General features: G+C 42.6%; 1 protein-coding gene across 2 annotated transcripts in view; it reads right to left on the bottom strand.

The window, feature by feature from the left end:
• Positions 1–21205, bottom strand: part of hlfb (HLF transcription factor, PAR bZIP family member b) — a 353334-nt gene that overhangs the window by 83773 nt on the left and 248356 nt on the right. The gene's annotated exons all lie outside the window — the stretch shown is intronic.

Below are 21205 nucleotides of genomic sequence, written 5' to 3' on the forward strand. Positions count from 1 at the left end.
CAACCAGCAGTCAGTCAGTCGCTCCTCTGCTCATTAGACGGCGATGGAGGATGTGCACCATCTAGTGGATAAATCATGAACTACACCAGCTGAACTGTGATCTCCTTCTCTGGTGTCTGGAAACATGGACATAAGAGTGGAAATGTGTCTGACTGTGTCTGTGCAAAAATATGGACCAAACAGAAAACACACCTTTTCATGTCAGTGGTAAATCTCCCAGAGCCTGTCTCGTTCTCCTGAGCTGAAAGTCTCTGTCCTCCATCTTGCTCCAGTCTGTCTGGTCACCTCCACCTGTCTGAACAGGTTTCAGGATTACTTCTCTGAACCAGGAAACAATTCAAATGAGCAGTATAGAAAAATCACTTCCATCAAGAATATTGTATATTGTGTGTGTCTGCCTCTGTGTTTATTTTAATCTCCTTTATTGAAACAAATCAGTGCATATGGGTCAATAACTTAATGCAACCCAGTTTCAAGTGGTGCAACCAGTTTGTTTGTTTTTTCATTCTGACTATACAGGAAAATAAATCTGGAATAAACATCATTCATTTTAGCAATGCAACACTATGTTTTTTGACAATTTTTTTTTTTACATAATCATATTATTTTGAAGAAAAGCGATGTTTTTAGGATAAATGGATGGAACATTTAAAGGTACAGTATGTAAGAAATCTAAAGCAACTGGCTGTAAAATCGTCCTAATATGTAACAGAGACTCAGGAATAATGTTCATATAACATACTGAACTCAACAACAACAATCCTACAGCCAAGATATTCGCATTAAAAAAATTTTTTTGCGGACCGCAAATCATGTTTATGTTTTGAATTTCTATCGTTGGCTTGTGTCGCTACCCAGCGCTCTCTCCCTGTCACAGCGTCTGTGGCATTTCAGCCTCCGGGTTGCCAGTTAGCTTCCACTGAGCTGCAAATACGGCTGGGAGATAAAACGAGATCATGAAAAAAAAGATTGTGTTCTATTATCGGTTATTGGTCATATTTGCTTGATATCACACGGTAGAAGCGGCTTGTCGCTCTGTCGTTTACACAGCTTGCTGTTGTGAGCATGTAGCCTAGTTAGTTTGAGCTAATGCTAACGCTAAAGCTAAAGGGAAGAATTACAAAGTGAAAGTTAGAAAAGAGGGAGGAAATGTGGCGAAATGGAGCCGATGGTAAATGAAGTGATTGTGAACGTGTGGAGCGGTTCATGAGAGGAGTCTGTCCCGGTCAGGTCGCCTGTCTCCGGTCGTCATGTTTTATGATCCGACGTCAGAAAGTGGAGGAGAACCGGAGCGGCTCGCGTCGTTTATTCTGCGGTAAGACGTCTCATATGTTGGCTCATCTACGGCCTGATTAACACGCACTACGGCTCCGGTAGATGCGGGGTTACAGTGTGTGTGTCTGTGTGTGCGTGTCTGTGCGTGCGTGCGTGTGTGTGTGTGTCAGCGCTGCAGACACAGCGTCGGAGCGGTCATGTAACAATAACTTGCAGATCACCTGAGTGACGTGAACTCCGCTCGTAGTTACTGTGAGTCAGAGCAATAAAACAGTGAGGTTGTTGATGAATATTTAGCTTTTTACTCTGCTTTGAGACTGACTGAGTGAGCAGAGCGGAGGTTAGCGCGTCGCTGTCTGGCAACCTGGAGTCTGGTGGGTAGGGGAGGGGGGACAACGCGCTGCTGTGTTTTGAATTTGACTGCAGCAACAATTTTGGCCACATTCTTACATATCGTACCTTTAAATATAGAAATACAGCAAAATATCTATTTAAATTGAATGTTTTCAGAAGAAAATAAACATTTTTAACAGTAAACTTATATCAACTGTAGGTGGATAAAATAATTACTATTTTGTGGTTACACCATTCAACATGTTCAGGGCATTCAGTCTGACTTTTGTGGAAAATAAAACGTGCAGCAAAGGTAATTTCAAATGACATAAAACCAACATGAATACAAAATGTACATTTTAACAAATCTGATGCATGCTTTACAGTAATTTTTTTTTTCTCAATTTCTTACCTTGCAAACTTTTTCCGCGGTTCCTCCAAATCAACATATCCCAAGATCCCTTACGCCGTCGGTCAGCAAGCCACCTTTAACTGTAAATATTACGATGCAGCTCAATTCAACACAAAGATGCTCTATAGTACTGTAGCTTATATATCTTTATAAACCGTCTTTGTTCAACAGTAACGGTACAAACGTTAAAACCACTATTTTTTTTTCTTTCTTTTTTAAATCAGTGACGCGCGGTCATGGTTGCCAGGCAACGCCGGGACTGCGCTTTGGGACGTTTTGGACGCATCAGTAATGGCGGGAAGAACTGTTGACACACAAAGAAACAGCGGCCGGGAGGTAAGATAGCTAGCTACACATCTACAACTTAAATTACACCATGAATATTGTTTTCAGACGTCAGATTTATATGAGACAGAACATCCACCATGTAGAAATCTGTTGGTGTTATAAGGGACCACCACTCCTGTAGGAAGAACTGGGATTTCTAAAATACCATTAACTGCTTAAAGCCAGACACTAACAGGCAAAACATTGTTTTTTCATGCAGTTATCAATTTGGGGATTTTGAGCTATTTTGCCTCTTGGTGTGTCTTCTTTTAGAAAAGTGGAGAGAAATGGTAGAAGATCCACATTAAGGTGGTTATTTTACTTTATTTTTTGCTTCTTTCATCTGTAGATTTCTCCTAAATTCATCAAAAGTTCAAACTCCTGTCTGTGACAAAAAATCGTCATTTCCTTTGCATCAGCAACAAATCATAAAAGTACGATTGACAATAACAATCTATGGAATTTTAAAATACGAATCTTTAAAGGTCGTTTTCTCAGAAAGAGTTTTTCAGACTCAGACTCTGAGCTAGAAATCTCCACTTCAGCAGCACTTACAGACACCAAACCTTCCACTTTGATCCCTTTCTATATTCTGAAGGTTTTTACAGAGGGGATTGTTGATATATCATTCACAGCCTCATTTATACAACATATTATTACTAAAAACATGGCAAAATGTGATTCTTTTTAGAGCTGGTGACACACAGCGCTGACCAGTCCAGACTCTGCTGCACATCTGGAAGAGCCAAAGCACATCTGTCACACTTGACACCAGCTGACAGCACAAGGTAAGAGACACAGGTCTGTACAGCAACTCATCAACTAGTGAAACTGTCAGTGTCGTAGACAACAGTGATGAGCAGTGTGTGATTCCTGGTTTCACATGAAAAATGGAGTCAAAGGAGCAGGAGGCTACAGTAGAACTAGCTAATGTCAGCTAGTTTTTAATAGGCTACCATTACATGTTTGTCAAAGCTATTAATATTATAGAATATTATTTACTACTGGTCAGGTCATATTTGACCTATTTTGACAGTTTGGCAGCAGTGTGAATTATTCTAAATGTCTGTCTTTTAATGTGACATTTGGGGACCAAAATACACCAAACTGAAAATACTTTGAAATGTTATACTTTTATTTCCATATAATATCACAGTTATCTGTGAAATGTAGCTCCACACTACTGTTGCTTCTACAGACCACAGAACACAGCCAGGTGGATTATGGGATTTTTATTACACAACATAAAACACAGCAATGGCAATGGAAAAGTTAGCATCAGTCTGAGGACGATCACAGTGAGATCCTCTTTTCTCTATGTTCAATAAACAATAAAACACCCAAATCTGTTCATATAAAATAGAAAGAAAATCACTCCCTTCATATATATTGTTATTGCTACAAGATATAAGTAACACCCCCAGCCCCTCCCCTCCCACACACGCACTCCATGATATGACTTGAATTGCTTTTAAGAACACATATTTACCATGAGGTAAGTGTAAAAATAGTTCACATGTGGCTAATTGACAGCATTTACATTAAATTCAGGGCTAGATAAACTAATATGAGCCATTTAACTGAACAGAGGAAAGAAAAACGTCTCACACAGGCAAAATATGCAATAAAAACATCATGAAAAATAATATTAAAATGTACAATATATTATCTGCATCACAACATAAAACACAGCAATAGCAATGGAAAAGTTAGCATCAGTCTGAGGACGATCACAGTGAGATTCTCTTTTCTCTGTGTAGCTCAATAAACAATAAAACACCCACACGCTTTAAGAACACATTCAACATTTACCATGAGGTAAGTATAGTTTACATGCGGATAATTGACAGCATTTACACTAAATTCAGGGATGGATAAACTAATGTCAGTCAATTCACTGAACAGAGGAAAATAAATCAGATAACACAGGCAAAATATGCAATAAAAACCATGAAAAATACTATAAAAATGTATAATAAACCTGCTATACAGCAGACAACACAGCAGATCATGGGAAGGTCACAACACATGAAACGAGAATAAACATTTAAGCTAGGTTATCTTAATTAACAAATCTCTAAACATTGCTTTGTGGACGACAAATGGCGGTAAGTGCTCAACCCAGTTAGAGTAAATCACAAAAATCAATAATTATCCCAGACCATGCAGTACATCTCACCACATTGAGATCCTCTGTTCAGTTCCGACGCCACCCACTGTGTCAATAGATGGCAGCGTTGCACCTGTTTTGCCATAATTTAACAAGCACAAATCAACTCTGTTACACCTGAATCTATTGAAATGGATTTCAGATCCATTGTTGAGACGGTGGTTTTAAGGAAACCTTGTCATAGTTTTTAGGGAAACTATGACAAGATGGTTCTTAACAAGCTGCACCAATGATATGAAATGGTACAGCTTCACTTCCTGTCTCCTGAATGAGCACGGTCGACCGTACCTCTACCTCGCGTTGTGAACGTGTGGATGGATAAGAGTTGTCAGTAGAGGTAGGTGAGCTATTATATTTTCTTATGCTTCATTAAATGATATGTACGCAGCTATCAGTCATATTTAGCATTACAAAAATTTGCAAGGCGTTAGTGAATGTTAGTTGACATTACCTTCGTGACACAGATACAGTAAACTGATTAATATTAATGATCATAGATATTCATGATTTATCAGTCTACTCTGGACGGTGTTTAACGGTTGTTGTGGTCATATATTAAAGACAATATGGCTGTTATGTTTTCACGTCTTCTGTAAAAATTAAACATGATATTGTAAATGTTTTTTCTCCATAAATGAGTGGTGTAAAACCTCAATCCCCTCTCCCTGCTCTCTTATACATCAAATAACGATTAATCACCCATTTACTGAGTTCCGATAGGCTATTTATACATTTATATATTGTAATTAGATCTGTTGTTTACAATTCAGACTTTTATTATGAGGGAATTCTTATCATACTATGAAGACATGAAATAAACAGCACATGAGAGTTGATATGTTTTATTACTTTATTGAGCTTGTCCATCTGCTGTAGCCTCATGACTATGATTTGACAAATAGGCACTCATATTTACACTAATATTTCATCAATTTATCATCATATTGTGGCTAGATGCGGTGCTTTGCTTCTTTCAATTCCTTGTTTATCTATTAATGTAAAGTTCTTCTAGCTAGCCCTTCACTACCAGGTCCAAACCATGGAGAGCAGAGGACACAAAAGAGCCACACAAACAAGCTTTAGAGGAGAGACTATGGAGGGCATCATAGGAAATGTACTGGAGAGGTGAGTGGTCGACTTCATTCATTATTGTCTTGTATGTTTATATCTTTATATGTATATTTTTAGATAGAGAAGCATGAAGCAACTGGGCAGCTGTTAGTAATGGCTAAATACAACTTTTTACATATAGTCAGGAATCATCAGGTGAACTTGTGTGTGACAGACTTGTGTGTGACACAGATTTCCTCTCTGCTCTGCCTCAGATTCACAAAGTCCCAACAGTCCTGAAGATGATGGTCCAAAATCCAGGTGTTTGCTCTTCACTCATCTTTGGCTGAGATTAATTGATGAAGAAAAAACAATTCATAACTTTGCATTTGAAAGCATCATCACTGTACTTTCAGTCTCTAAACCAATAAGTCAGTGTTGTTTCTCCAAGAGATACTCCATTATATTGGTATACACACACAGAGAATGAAATATATACAATTGTTTGTGTGTTGTTTCTCCAAGAGATACTCCGTTATATTGGTACATTAAATATATACAATTTACCATGTCACAAATTTGCAATAGCATCTAGACAAGAGAATATATGAGAAAAGGTTTTTTTTTTTTTTTTTTATTTTGTAGCCAAACACCCATCTGACGAGAGAGGAACAGCAGAGGTTCTGACAACTCGGTCAGCTGCAGGTGAACTGGCTGGAGCGTCTTTTTTTTTCTTTTCTTTTCTTTTTAAAAAAAAATTTACTGCAAGTTGGAGAGCTGCATTCTTATTGGCCACGAGCTGCGGGTTGGCCACCCCTGCTCTAAAGGGAACATCTGAGGGACGATGCTGGATCTCAGTGAAACTCTAAAGGGAACATCTGAGGGACGATGCTGGATCGTTGACTGAGCTGATGGACAGGTGTGTGGCAGCTGACGAGTCTGGATGTTAGACAAGTTCCTCCTCTGCAGCAGCCTGGACTCCTTCTTCTTCAGCTGGCCCTCCGTCAGCTGTGGAAACACCCAGGTTGAAAGACTGCAGCTCTATGGCCTCCTGTTGGACTGGACTCTGCCCCCTGGTGGCCTGGAGAGATGTGGCAGCACACAGACACGAGACTTCAGTTCAACATACAGGAGCTGAGAGCTTCATGTCAGACAGAGCTCAGGTCAACAAAGGTGAGTCTGGTACCTTAAAGGAGCAGTACGTAAGACTATTAATCTCCCAGTTGTAGCTGAAACTCAGTGGAAGCCAAATCACAAAATCAGTATTCCTGCTGTACTATTGTTGTCAGTTAGATCAGTAGTTTAGTTTAGTTTAAGTTTAGTTTAAGTTTATTTGTCCCCATGGGGAAATTTGTTTTCACAGACTGCACAATGAAAGACAATACATCACAAGACAGACAATGGTATACACAACAACATCCACAGCACCAGTGACAACATACAGTACATGAGGACACAGTGAAAACAGCAGACAGACAGTATTTCAAAATAACATGATTCCTTAATCTCTGGTGACATATTGGGTGAATTTATGATTACTTACCATACATTTCTTACATCCAGCTCCTTTAAGGCTGAGACAGATGACAGCGATCAGCAGCAGCAGCAGACCGAGTGGCAGGACGACCAGTCTGATGATACGACCTGTTGGATCTGATGAGACACATTCAGTCATCACGTTAGATCACATGACATGAGTACAACAGCTTCATTAAACAAACCTCAACATGTTTGAGTCAGTTCTTAGAGAATAAGGTCGTCTGATCGTCTCTGTGCACTGACGATGTTGGACAGACACAACAGGTGGACAGAGTTAGTCTGAAAGGATGAACTGAAGCTTCTTGTCTCCTTCCAGCCTGTGTCTGGTTGAAATGTCTCAGGTGAGTGTTAATCAACGTCTTTACAGGCAGTTTACCAAACATGATCCTGGTGAAGCTGAGTCATCCTGCTGACGTCTGACTCGTCATGTAAAACCCAGTTTCTTACCATCATGGTGCTCATGTCCCTTCACTGGATCCTCTCCTGTCGTGGACTTTTCACTACAGCAACATGGACGGATGAAGAGACAATGGGCCCCTGAGCACAGACGGGTGAAATGTGCTTCAACTCACCTGAGACGGTGAGGGACAGTCGACGGCTCTCAGAGGAGAAGTTATGAGAGAAAACGTAGAGGTGATAAACACAGCTGTATTTTCCTTGGTGGGCGGGCTCTGCAGCAGGAAACAGGAAGGAGGCGGAGTGATTGACAGCTGGCTGGGTGTAGTTGTCCGTTGTGGTGGAGGAGGTGAAGGTGAGCTGGAAGGAGCCTCCTGGGTACTGTGGCTGGATGGAGCAGCTGATGGTGAAGTTGGAGCCCATCAACACACCTGAATAACCCTGCTGCTGGGCCTGGGAGACCCCGTCCATGGAGGACACAGAGATGATTGGCTGGACCAGCAGGTCTGTAAACAGAGAGATGATTGGCTGAATGTTAACAGTCAGTTTCTACAAGGACTCTGATCCAGATGTTCACCGGAGAGACAACAAGACAAAATTGATATTAATTATTCTGTATTTTATTTATAAAGCATCAGTAAACGACAGCTCCTTTCTGTGGGGAATCAAGAGGCATCAAACTGTCTGAACGTCCAGTGTAGTTGTTATTAAAGGAGCTGTGAGTGAGGACTGTGGCAGCTGCTGGGTTTGTCAGTGAACCACAGCAGGTTGGTTGAAGCTGCAGCCAACGTATCTGGCTGTTGTGGTAAATAATCCTCAGAATGGGTTTTTCCTGGCTCCGATGTCCCATTCATCCTTTGGAGTGAACAGCGTGTCAGACGCACAGCCAGAAAAGATCCAAAGAGCATCGTGGTTCACTGATGATTATGATTTATTGTCTGGCATGAAAAGCACAATAGTAAAGTAATATGATGTTTCTGGTGGTGAGTTCATGTGTCTGTTCAATCCAGTGATGCTGCAGTCAGTGACAGTATCACTGCATCACCTGCCGTCCACCATCAAACTTAAAGGATGGACACATTTATGATAATGTTGTTCTACATCTTCAGTTCAGTGGAGACGACTGACTGCCACTGTATTCGGAAATATTACTCACTGATGGACTTACCTGAACAGATGAGCTCCACGGTGAAGGAAGAGGAACGTGGTGATGAACACTCCCTCAGGGTAGATCCAGACAGAACACAGCCAGTGTTGATCCCCCACACAGACCTCTCTGAGGACTCATTTCTTCTTGTTGTTGAAACAGCAGAGCCACAGTCCAGATCTCTACAGGCTACAGATGCTGCCTTCAGGTTCCAGTTGAGGCTGTCGTCCACTGGTTTCCACTCTCCTTGTTTCAGCTGCAGTTCACCAGCACAGCGACTGGCTCCTCCCACCAACCTGACAGGCTCTGAGCACAGAGAAGAGAGTGAAGAGGAAAAGAAGTGAGTTTGATTGAAACAGAAATTAAGAAAATCCAAACTGTAGCTGCGGGTCCCTTGTTATTTTTAATTTATATTAATGATATGGCCATGACATGTAAAAATGTTCTTCCTATTTTGTTTGCACCATTCCAGTGTGCCATTCCAAAGGGCCGCCATTCCGAACGTTTACACATCGGCCCATGTTAACCGATTGTGTCGTTCACACATACCAGACGCGCCGCCGGCTCGTTCCCTGCAGGGATCGTTTCATCTGGTCTATTTTCCATGACCGATCAAGCTGGGCAGGAAGTCAAACAAAGAAACACGAGAGAATCCGGTCCTAACCCTGACCTTTCAAAATAAAACACCGCGATTGACACCTTCGGAATGGTGGCCCCTTGGAAATTCGGAATGACGGACCTTCAGAATGGGGGTCGCCCCCCTGTTTGCACATTATACTCACCTCATAGCCACTCTTGAGGATTTTACCACCCTGATCAAATGTGCCAATTAGGAACTATACAATTGCCAACTGGTTTTGTTCCCCTATATATTATTACTGTAATATTGTTTGGGCAGCTACTTACCCCACTTATCTCAAAAGACTACTCCTAATGCATAAGGGGTTCTTGAGAATGATCTCCCATTTGAGTAGATATGCACCATCTGTGCCTCTTTTTTAGAATATACCAACTCCTACCTATTGACAAAGTGAATGCATATTCATACATAAGTTTGTAAACAGGGAACAAGATCTTCCTGTTACTTTCCATAATGTCTTTATTACTACTACAGATATTCATTCCTGTCAAATGAGGCTTAGTAATAACTCTTACGGTCCACCCAAACATCAAGTCACCAGTTTAACATCACCTTTAGAGGCCCAACGCTCTGGAGTGAATTAAGCTCATCACAGGTCCATGTCTTCATATTTAATCTTCAAAAAGAATCTGAAGGAATGTTTACTGTCTACAGGAACTTAAGCATCTACCCCAATTCGCTCTTTCAGCTTTTTTTCAACTTTTTCATCAATCTTGTCTTCTATTCTTTACTTCTAGTTGTATCAAGTATCCGTACTCCTGCTGCTATTAACTCATTGAGTGCCGCGCTCCTTTCCAAAGTTTTAGTCAAGTGTACCGGCAATTTAGACCATTTTTGACTTTCTATGTAGAGCCACAGTGTATTCTATATTATTGCCACCAGCACATACTGTAGCTCAATTGAAAGGTTTAACTTTATGCTTCAAATGACCACAAACCGTTTGTTTCTACGTGCCTCCGTTCCTGAGAAAAGTCAAGCTAAACATGGCTGGGTTTCACCAAAATCCCTCCTTTTTTTCTAGAAAAGGAGATAGAGCGTCTTTTATGAAAGGTGCTCTGTTTGTGTCTGTCGCTCTTCTCACACTCGCATTTCTGGATCAAAGGGCTCGTATAAGATAAATATATACAACAATTGTTGTTCTATTCACAAAACCACCATCGGGGGCGGGGGGGTCGCCACTAAACAACAATAACACAGACGCACCGTGCCGTGTCACAGCCTCTAGCCGCGGAACGTGAGGGTCAGTCGGCCACAGCGCCTTGGGAACAACGGTCCGGCCGGTGGTCGCGGTCCTTCTGTGGTACGGGTCGGTGATGCCGGTCTGCTTTGGCCCAGAGACCATCAGATTTTACCGCGGGAGGACTTTGGGGAGGACACGGTGTTGCTCCAGATGAAGACCGGGCGGGACAGTCGGCTGAGAGCTTCCTGGTTCAGCTCCGAGCTGCTGCAGCCTCGCAGGTGAGAGCAGAGCAGCAGCGCAGGTGAGAGCAGAGCAGCTGCGCTGCATCTGCATGCAGAACTCTGTTTGCAAAAGCCGAGTTATGATAAAAACTTCCAGATCATGAGCTGTCATGTGACTTTGATCGTCATCTATTTCAGTTCTCCTCGTCGTAGAGTCCCCAAATTTACATATAATGTGTATTAAAGTGTCTATTTTCATAATTAAAAAAAAAAACAAAAAACGAAAAATCTCGTTTTTGGCACTCAACGCATGGGAACGAAAAACGAGAAATTACGTGGTTGGCACTCAATGAGTTAACTTTTTGTGTTTTCCTTTTGTTTAGATCATGTGTTGTTGCCTGTTTGTCTTTTGTTTGGTATTATGGATAGGGGTGGAACTTTGTACAAGCCTGTCAGGACATTGTTCCCTACCTGCACAGTGTTTAATGCAATCTTGTGCTAAATAAACTAAACTTCTACCTGAGCAGGTGAGTCCAACAGCTTTGCCAGGTGAGCAGCTGGTTCTAGTTGAGCCTGGGCTTCTACAGTCCAGGAGAGCTGACTCATGGCCTCCACACTGGAACTCTTTGGTCCACATTGGAGCCTCCACTGCTCCATAGAGCGCCCCCTGGAGGACTGAAGGAGCCCCACAGCCAAGCTCTCTACAGACCACCTCTGCATCCTGCTGGTCAAAGTCATCTTCACACACTGAGGACCACCACTGGTTAGACGGGTTGGACTTGACCTCCAGTCTGCCTGAACACACACTGGTCCCATTCACCAGCCTGACAGAGTCTGCAGAGAGAGACACAACATTTAAACTTTGATCCTGACCTTTATTTACTGTCATATCAACTTAAAAGTCATCAGCATGTGTCCAGAAACAAGTTCCTTCTCTGTCCCCAACACAACCATTAAAGAAACTCACAGTCCAGCTGTTGAGTCTCAAGTCAACCAACGGTCTTGACTTCAACATCTTCACGGAAACAACTTTAACATCATTAGTCAAGCAACCTTGTTAGTCCTCTTTAACCTACAGGAGTTTCTAAAGAGTCATGATGTGATTTGCTGCCACAGATGAAATAAATTCATAAGGAGTGAAAAGGATTCACAGCGTCTCTGACGTCTTTACAGCAGAAAGAAACCAGAGAGAAACCTGTCAAACACTCAAGAATGAGATCTGTCAGAGATGATGAGCCCAAAAAGACTAAAGTGTTAAAACTGTTGATGTTCAATAAAATAATGATGCAGCGGAATGATAGTGAGAGAGGAAGATGACTCACTACAGGGAAGGCTTCCTTTAGGACATAATACTTTCTTCATTATTTAAAAGTTGAAAATGGAGAATGCTTATTAAAAGGATATTTTTTCATTTGCATTACATTACTTTTAGATCACCCAACTACATCAAAGGTTGTTGATTTTCTCGACTAAAGATGTTGATGTAACATGTTGAGATATTAAATGTCTTGTTTTCAGACCATATTTCACTATACAAAAACAACAAGTTACTCAACATTTCTGCTGATGCACCAAAGGAAGGAAGACACTAAACCTGACTGTCACTGATGATGTCACTGATGGACTTACCTGAACAGGTGATCTCCACCACGGTGGAGGGAAAGGAATCTGATGATGATGAACACTCCCTCAGGGTAAATTCAGACTGAACACAGTCAGTGTTGATCTCCAACACAGACCTCACTGGGGACTCCTTTCTTACTCTTGTTGAAACAGCAGAGCCACAGTCCAGATCTCTACAGGCTACAGATGATGCCTTCAGGTTCCAGTAGAAGTCGTCAACTGGTTTCCACTCTCCTTGTTTCAGCTGCAGTTCACCTGCACAGCGACTGGCTCCTCCCACCAACCTGACAGGCTCTGAACACAGAGAAGAGAGTGAAGAGTAAAATAAGTGAGTTTGATTCCAACAGAAATGAAGCAAATCCAAACTGTAGCTCCACTTGTACCTGAGCAGGTGAGTCCAACAGCTTTGCCAGGTGAGCAGCTGGTTCTAGTTGAGCCTGAGCTTCTACAGTCCAGGAGAGCTGACTCATGGCCTCCACACTGGAACTCTTTGGTCCACATTGGAGCCTCCACTGCTCCATAGAGCGCCCCCTGGAGGACTGAAGGAGCCCCACAGCCAAGCTCCCTACAGACCACCTCTGCATCCTGCTGGTCAAAGTCATCTTCACACACTGAGGACCACCACTGGTCAGACTGGTTGGACTTGACCTCCAGTCTGCCTGAACACACACTGGTCCCATTCACCAGCCTGACAGAGTCTGCAGAGAGAGACACAACATTTAAACTTTGATCCTGACCTTTATTTGCTGTCATATCAACTTTAAAGTCATCAGCATGTGTCCAGAAATGAGTTCCCTCTCTGTCCTCAACACAACCATTAAATAAACTCACAGTCCAGCTCTTGAGTCAAAGACTCAAGTCAACCAACGGTCTTGATTTCAACATCTTAACAGAAACAATTTTAACATCATCTGTTGAAGACACAAACTTTCCTTTGACTGCTGACCTACACAGTGGCAGAGCTGGAAATATTTCATTGGATTGGCCAGGGTGAGCTCTTTCCTCACATAGGGGTGGAAATACCAGAAACATCTAGATGGCTGTTTTCATTATTATAATTGTTACTATTGTTGTTTTTATTCATTCATTGCTTTCAGTGTGCCCTTATAACAGCAGGCCTGATTCCATTCATATCAATTATATTGTTTACAGGAAATCTCCACAAATATTTAAATAAACATATCAGCTAATTCCCACTGTCCTAGATTGATTTTGAAACTGTACAAGACTTGTCTCAACAATCACGGAATACACACAAGATGCAACGTTAGTGAGAGCAGAGCAGGCTCTCCATTAATCTGCCATAGAGAGATGTCTGTGTCTGCAATGCTTCAGAACTGAAGTCACAGTCAACAACGTCAGAAAACTCGACTGGAACTGACCAATGTAATCATGGGGAACCACTTGCAGTTCATAGGTAACCCCTGGCGTTGTGTGTGTTCTCAGTTTCAGCTCCATAGACATAAACACAACTCTGATCTGCTTCCGTGGGAAGTTTGTTTTGTGCTGCAGTAAAATACGTCCTTGCGGACGTGGGGCATAATTTGACAGGTCTTGTTTTCAGACTTTAACTCACTTAAATACAAAGAGAACATGTTACTGAACATTTCTGCCACCGCAACAAAGGAAGGAAGACACTAAACCTGACTGTCACTGATGATGTCACTGATGGACTTACCTGAACAGGTGATCTCCACGGTGGAGGAAGAGGAACCTGGTGATGATGAACACTCCCTCAGGGTAAATCCAGACTGAATACAGTCAGTGTCGATCCTCCACACAGACCTCTCTGAGGACTCCTCTCTTCTTCTTCTTCTTGAAACAGCAGAGCCACAGTCTAAATCTCTACAGGCTACAGATGCTGCCTTCAGGGTCCAGTAGTAGTAGCTGTCCACTGGTTTCCACTCTCCTTGTTTCATCTGCAGTTGACCTGCACAGCGACTGGCTCCTCCCACCAACCTGACAGGCTCTGAACACAGAGAAGAGAGTGAAGAGTAAAAGAAGTGAGTTTGATTCCAACAGAAATGAAGCAAATCCAAACTGTAGCTGCACTTGTACCTGAGCAGGTGAGTCCAACAGCTTTGCCAGGTGAGCAGCTGGTTCTAGTTGAGCCTGAGCTTCTACAGTCCAGGAGAGCTGACTCGTTGCCTCCACACTGGAACTCTTTGGTCCACATTGGAGCCTCCACTGCTCCATAGAGCGCCCCCTGGAGGACTGAAGGAGCCCCACAGCCAAGCTCCCTACAGACCACCTCTGCATCCTGCTGGTCAAAGTCATCTTCACACACTGAGGACCACCACTGGTCAGACTGGTTGGACTTGACCTCCAGTCTGCCTGAACACACACTGGTCCCATTCACCAGCCTGACAGAGTCTGCAGAGAGAGACACAACATTTAAACTTTGATCCTGACCTTTGTAAATTACCTTTAATGTGATAAACAACAATAACAACAATAATAATATTAATAATTATAGCTTCTGTGCAGCAAAGGTCGGGGCTGGGCAATTTAAGTTCCAAAGCTGTTGCACGGTGGTTGATCTGTTATGAATTTTCAAAGTTTTGAAATTCAGAGGCTTGCTGTAATGCCACCATCAGGACTATTGTCTTGTGTTTCCAGTTGAGGACATCCGTCATTTTGATGTGTCATCATCATTACCCTTACTGAGGCTTGAACCCACAACACGTCTAATCTTGCGCTTGTTTGCATGATTTCCTCCCGCAAATATCTGTAAAATCAGATGTTCAGCAGCAGTCTGCACCCCCATATAGTCAGAATGGTACAATTCCTTTTTTCATAACCACATTGTGTAATGGTTTTGACAACAAATTTGGCAGTCGAATCAAACTCCTCCGAATCAAATCAACAAATTATTGAAGATTCAGGGTCTACCCTAATATACACATATTAAATGAAACATCTGATGTTCCAAATGAATGCCTCTGTATCCATGCACAATGCTTGATCAGCTGAACAGCATCAAAGTATGGAAGGTGATTTGTTGACTAAAGACGATGATGTAACATGTTGAGATATTGAACATCTGTTACTGATGATGTCACTGATGGACTTACCTGAACAGGTGATCTCCACTGTGGAGGAAGAGGAACCTGATGATGACGAACACTCCCTCAGGGTAAATCCAGACTGAACACAGTAAATGTCGATCCTCCACACAGACCTCTCTGAGGACTCCTTTCTTGTTGTTGAAACAGCAGAGCCACAGTCCAGATCTCTACAGGCTACAGATGCTGCCTTCAGGTTCCAAAAAAAGTTGTCCACTGGTCTCCACTCACCTCGTTTCAGCTGCAGTTCACCTGCACAGCGACTGGCTCCTCCCACCAACCTGACAGACTCTGAACACAGAGAAGAGAGTAAAGAGTAAAATAAGTAAGTTTGATTCTTCAAAACTTCTATCTGAGCAGGTGAAGATTAAAGCAGATATCAGTGGAATGTTTTTGTTAATATAAGTCCTAAATAGTCCTATTTTCCGTCAGCAATCACTTACATGAAGTATTTCAGCCTAAACACGAGTCTCTCCGTCACTCTGCTCTGCTGTAACCCGAGGAGAAAATTTTCCTTGTGGGATACAAGTGTTATCCAATGAGGAGAGAGAACGGCATGAAGGGCTGTGTGTGCAGCCAAGGGATGCGCGTGAATGTGGTGACGTAGCACGAGGACCAATTGATGCCTGACAAGGGCGGGGGCTGCTAACTCATGGTGCGTTCAAAGAAACTCGTACTTTGTGTTTTTCCTTCCTGTGAAGTCATACCAGTTCGATCTGGTACGAGTTCACGGGTCGGAAGTTACGAGTGGCCGTTATAGGGAACTTTCACAGACAACAGGATGGTAAAAACACGAGCTACGGGTTACCTGGAACGCTACCAAGTCGTAGTTGTGACTTGAAGCTGTAACTTACGGTTTCAAAAGCCTGCCTTGAACGCAGCATTAGCCGAAACGGCCGTGAAGCTGATATCTGCTTTAATTACTTTGGCTCCATCTTTTGGTATCATGAAGAATGCTACTGATATAAAAACATGAGCGAATAAAACCTTTTTGTGCTGATGGAACAAACCCTTCTATCTGCTGGAGATGTTAGTAAAGTAAATGGAGCTTCATTAGTGGTTGTTCCTCTTCCTACTCTCAAATTCACTCTATTGCAGGATCTTCAGTAACCCTTGTAAAGTATCCTCATTGAAATAGTTCTACTTTTTTACTTTTTCACTCTATAAACTGTAAATATAAACAAGATTATTTGTGACCAGGAAGGTGACGGACCATCAGCTGATGATCAGTGGACAGTGAAATCATGTAGTCATGCTCATTTCAGTGTTGAGACATAGACACTCATCCATCCACCAGCACCTTCATGTGTCCTCATCCTCTCTGTTTACCTGTGGAGCTGTGGCTTCCTTCAGCCCAGAGTCCTGAGGAGAAAACCAGAAAGGAAACATCAGTGAGATCTGTGAAGACAGCGATGTCATGAAGAAGCAGAAACAGTCGCACCATCATACAGGTCAGGAACAATGAAATGAATCCCCAACACATCCATCGCAGCAGCTTCAGCTCCCACAATCCTCCACACTGAGCTCCATATATCTGCTCTTTATCTCCCATGATGCTCAGGGTGATGGGAGTGTTTCTGTCTGTTTCTGTTCAGTTGCTTTTATCAGTCCATCTTCTCCAGCTGGTTTGGATGAAAACCAGCTTGTAGCCCATTGTAGACGTTACTGCAGTAGTGACGAGGCATCGCTGTGTCACTAAAGGAGAATCTGGTCGTCTCAACCCAAATATGAAGTAAAACTGGATCAAATCAAATGTAAATGAGCCAGGTTCCTCAGTTTACTCTCATGTCCAGTTTATTCTCCACCCTCTGTTTCCTAGTTCAAACAGGAGCTTGAAGATTTCACATGTAACATGTTAGAACACTATAAATGTTCTGTTTGTAGAACATGGTCAGTTTTTAAAGCAGAAGTAAGCGATATTTTTGTGTTAATATAAGTCTTAAATAGTTATATCTTCCGACAGCAATCACTTACATAGAGTGTTTCGACCGAAACACGGGTCTCTCAGTCACTCTGCTCTGCTCTGAGCCCAGGAGAAAACTTTTCTTGTATCCTACAAGTTTTATCCAATGAGGAGAGAGAACGGCATGAAGGGCTGTGTGTGCAGCCAAGGGATGCGCGTGAATGTGGTGACGTAGGGACGAGGACCAATAGATCCATGACGAGGGCGGGGGATGCTAACTCCATCGGCTGACAAGGAGTTATGGTGCGTTCAAGGCAACTCATAACTCGTGTTTTTCCGACCTGTGAAGTCGTACCAGTTCGATCTGGTACGAGTTCACGGGTCAGAAGTTACGAGTGGCCGTTATAGTGACTTTCACAGGCAACAGGACGGAAAAACACGATTTACGGGTTGCCTGGAACGCTACAAAGTCATAAGTCGTGACTCGAAGCCGTAATTTACGGTTTCAAAAGCCGGCCTGGAACGCAGCATTAGCCAAAACGACCGGATTGCTTACTTCTGCTTTAATTCAAAAATATAATGTTATGATAGTAAAGTGAAATGTTGTACCTCAGTGTTTTTCCTCTATGGGTCTGAACCTGTCTCATGTCTATGGAGGTGTTGTGGTATCCATATCTAGATTTGCAAGTGAAGATCACTCTGCAACTGTGTGCAAAGATCTGTGAATGCATCCACAGATCTGTAAGTGCACAAATCCGTAAATGTGTATGTAAATCCATGAACGTGTGAAGACATGTATAAATACGTAGATAGATCTGTAAGAGTCTTCAGTTATGCACTTATGCACACTTCTGCTGTGGCATTTCATTTCATTTATTTAGATCTCCATTAGCTTTGGCAAAGGCCATCGCTATTCTTCCTGGAGTCTACTTTCACAGATGAACTGTCCATTGCAGTCGATAAATACAAAAACACATCACACCATAAACACAATAACAACATCCATAACCACTACAACTCACCACGATCTACAAGACAAAACAAGACAAAACAACAAAACATAAACAATACAAACAACATCTACATATTACTGGACCTTATTCATTTCCACAGTGTAGCTAGCTATTAACCATAGTTGTGAAATAATCAGATGTTTAAAGACATTCGTTCCTCATAATTACATTAACTTACAGACAGTACCCAATACACAAGCAGACTGAAGATATTTCAAGTAAATCAGACAAATACTAATTAATTGTGCCAAATAGCTTCAGCTAGATAGACAGTTGTTTGACTAATAAGTGTTCTTTCAGTAGCTCTTTAAATCTGTATTTGTTATGTTGTTGGATGATATGTCGTGGTAGAGCATTCCATATCACCATGGCCCTATACATTGTATTGAGATGTAATGATCAACGCTACCACTAGTTGGCACCAGTTGCTTACTGAAGTGTATGTAACAAGGAAGTGCAGTTGCAAGTAAACTTGGATGTTGAACTACACGGTGTGAGTACGTCTCGTCAATACATGGTACCAGGAGAAATATCTCAACTGGAAAATGAACTTTATACGTCAACCAGAGGAGTTGAAGTTGACAGGAAACGTCAACGAAAACTGGAAAGTATTCAAACAAAGTTTTGAACTATATGTGCTTGCCATCGGACTGGAAGGCGACGACAAGCGGAAGATAGCACTGTTGCTAACAGTAGCAGGCCGCAGCGCACTGGACGTGTACAACACGTTTGTCTTCACAGGCGACCAAAAAGATAAGTTTGATGTGGTCATGGCAAAGTTCGAGGAGTACTGCACGCCGAGAAAGAATGAGACATATGAGAGATATGTTTTCAGAAACCGTGTTCAGAAAGAGTCCGAGGCGATAGAAAAGTATGTCACAGACCTACGGCTGAAAAGTCAGTGATGCAACTTCGGCACGTTATGTGATTCAATGATACGTGACCAGATAGTTATCGGTGTACTGGACAATAAAGTGAGAATGCACTTATTGAAAGAGACAGATCTCACGCTTGAAAAAGCTATTAAAATATGCCAAGCTTCAGATAGCGCAAAGGCGCAGATAAAGACATTCAACAACGAGGGTGAAGCTGCGGAAGTGGACGCGGTCCAGCTCGGGAGACCGAGGACGTCGGCAAGGAAAAGAGAGCCGAGGCAACAGCCGCAGCAGGACAGGGGGAACTGCGAGAGGTGCGGGCTGAGACACGCGCCGAAACAGTGCCCAGCGTTCGGGAAGGACTGCAGGAAATGCGGTGGAAGAAATCACTTCGCCAAATGCTGTTTCACCAAGAAGAAAGTGCAGCTCGTGGAAAAGCAGAGCGACACCGAGGACGACGAGGAGATGGCGTTCTTCGTGGGTGCAATAGAGGAGGCACCGACGGCTTCAAAGGATGAGTGGATAGCTCACCTGGATGTGAATGGCACCGACATCCCACTGAAACTGGACACGGGGGCGCAGGTGAACATACTGCCAATAACAGACTATAAAAGACTGAAAAACAAGCCCAAGGTGAGAGACAAAAAGATAAATCTAAGGACATATGATGACACTCCTATACCCACTAAAGGGGTGTGTAGAGTTAGTCTGACTAGAAATGATAAGAAAGTGAATGCTCTATTTGTGCTTGTTGAGGGGAATAGACAAGCTATTCTAGGTTTAAAAACCTGTGAGCAGCTAGGGCTAATAAAGAGAATAAATGTCATTGATGCTGACAAAATGACAGAAAACAAACAAACTAAGAAAGCATTGACTACTGCAACAAGAGCTACACATGCTGACTGGGTGAAAGAATACGCAGATGTGTTTAAAGGTATAGGACGTCTGCCAGGCAAACACAAAATCAGGTTGAAAGATAATGCAGAACCAGTCATACACCCAGCACGAAAAGTACCTGTCGCACTTAAGAAGAGACTCAGGGAAAAGCTAGACTCTTTGATAACTGAAGGGGTCATCAGGAAAATTGAAGAGCCCACCGAATGGGTTAACTCCCTAGTCATTGTTGAGAAACCTAATGGAGATCTGAGATTGTGCATAGATCCCAAAGATTTAAATAAGGCAATCCAGCGTGAACACTACAGGCTTCCAACTAAATCAGACATAACTAGTGCAATGAGTGGAGCATGCTACTTCTCTAAACTAGACGCTTCATCTGGGTTTTACCAGATTGTGCTTGAAGAGGAAAGTTCTAGGTTGTGCACATTTAACACTCCTTTTGGTCGACATTGCTTCTTGAGACTTCCATTTGGAATAAGCTCCGCCCCTGAGGTATTTCATAGGACAGTACAGCAGCTCTTTGATGGAATAGAAGGGGTGGGTGTTTTTATTGATGATGTAGTAGTCTGGGGCAAAACAAAAGAGGAGCATGATGCGAGGCTGCGCATAGTTCTCACTAAGGCGCAAAAGTCAGGACTAAAACTAAACAAAAGCAAATGCCAATTCGGGGTTAGAGAAATAACCTACCTGGGAGAGAAACTTTCAGAGGCAGGGGTCCAACCAGATCCAGAGAAGGTCAGGGCGATTGCGGAAATGCCTGTACCACAGGACAAAAATGACCTACAGAGAGCTCTAGGCTTAGTTAACTACTTGGGAAAATTTGTCCCGAACCTTTCAGCTAACACTAAAGCACTGAGAAGCTTGCTAGAGAATAAAACAATGTGGCAGTGGATGCCAGAGCATGCAAAAGAATGGGAGTGGCTAAAGAATAGTCTGATCAGAGAGCCCGTCTTAACATTCTACGATCAGGACAAACCGTTAAAGGTGTCAACTGATGCATCCAAAGCCGGCCTAGGAGCTGTGCTTCTTCAAAAGCATGACACAGAATGGTATCCTGTCGCGTACGCATCTCGCACTATGACCAGTGCAGAAAGAAATTACGCACAAATTGAGAAAGAGACATTAGGGGCTGTTTATGG

The sequence above is a fragment of the Trachurus trachurus genome (genome assembly GCF_905171665.1).
Source record: "Trachurus trachurus genome assembly, chromosome: 19".
NCBI classification, from domain to species: Eukaryota; Metazoa; Chordata; class Actinopteri; order Carangiformes; family Carangidae; genus Trachurus; species Trachurus trachurus.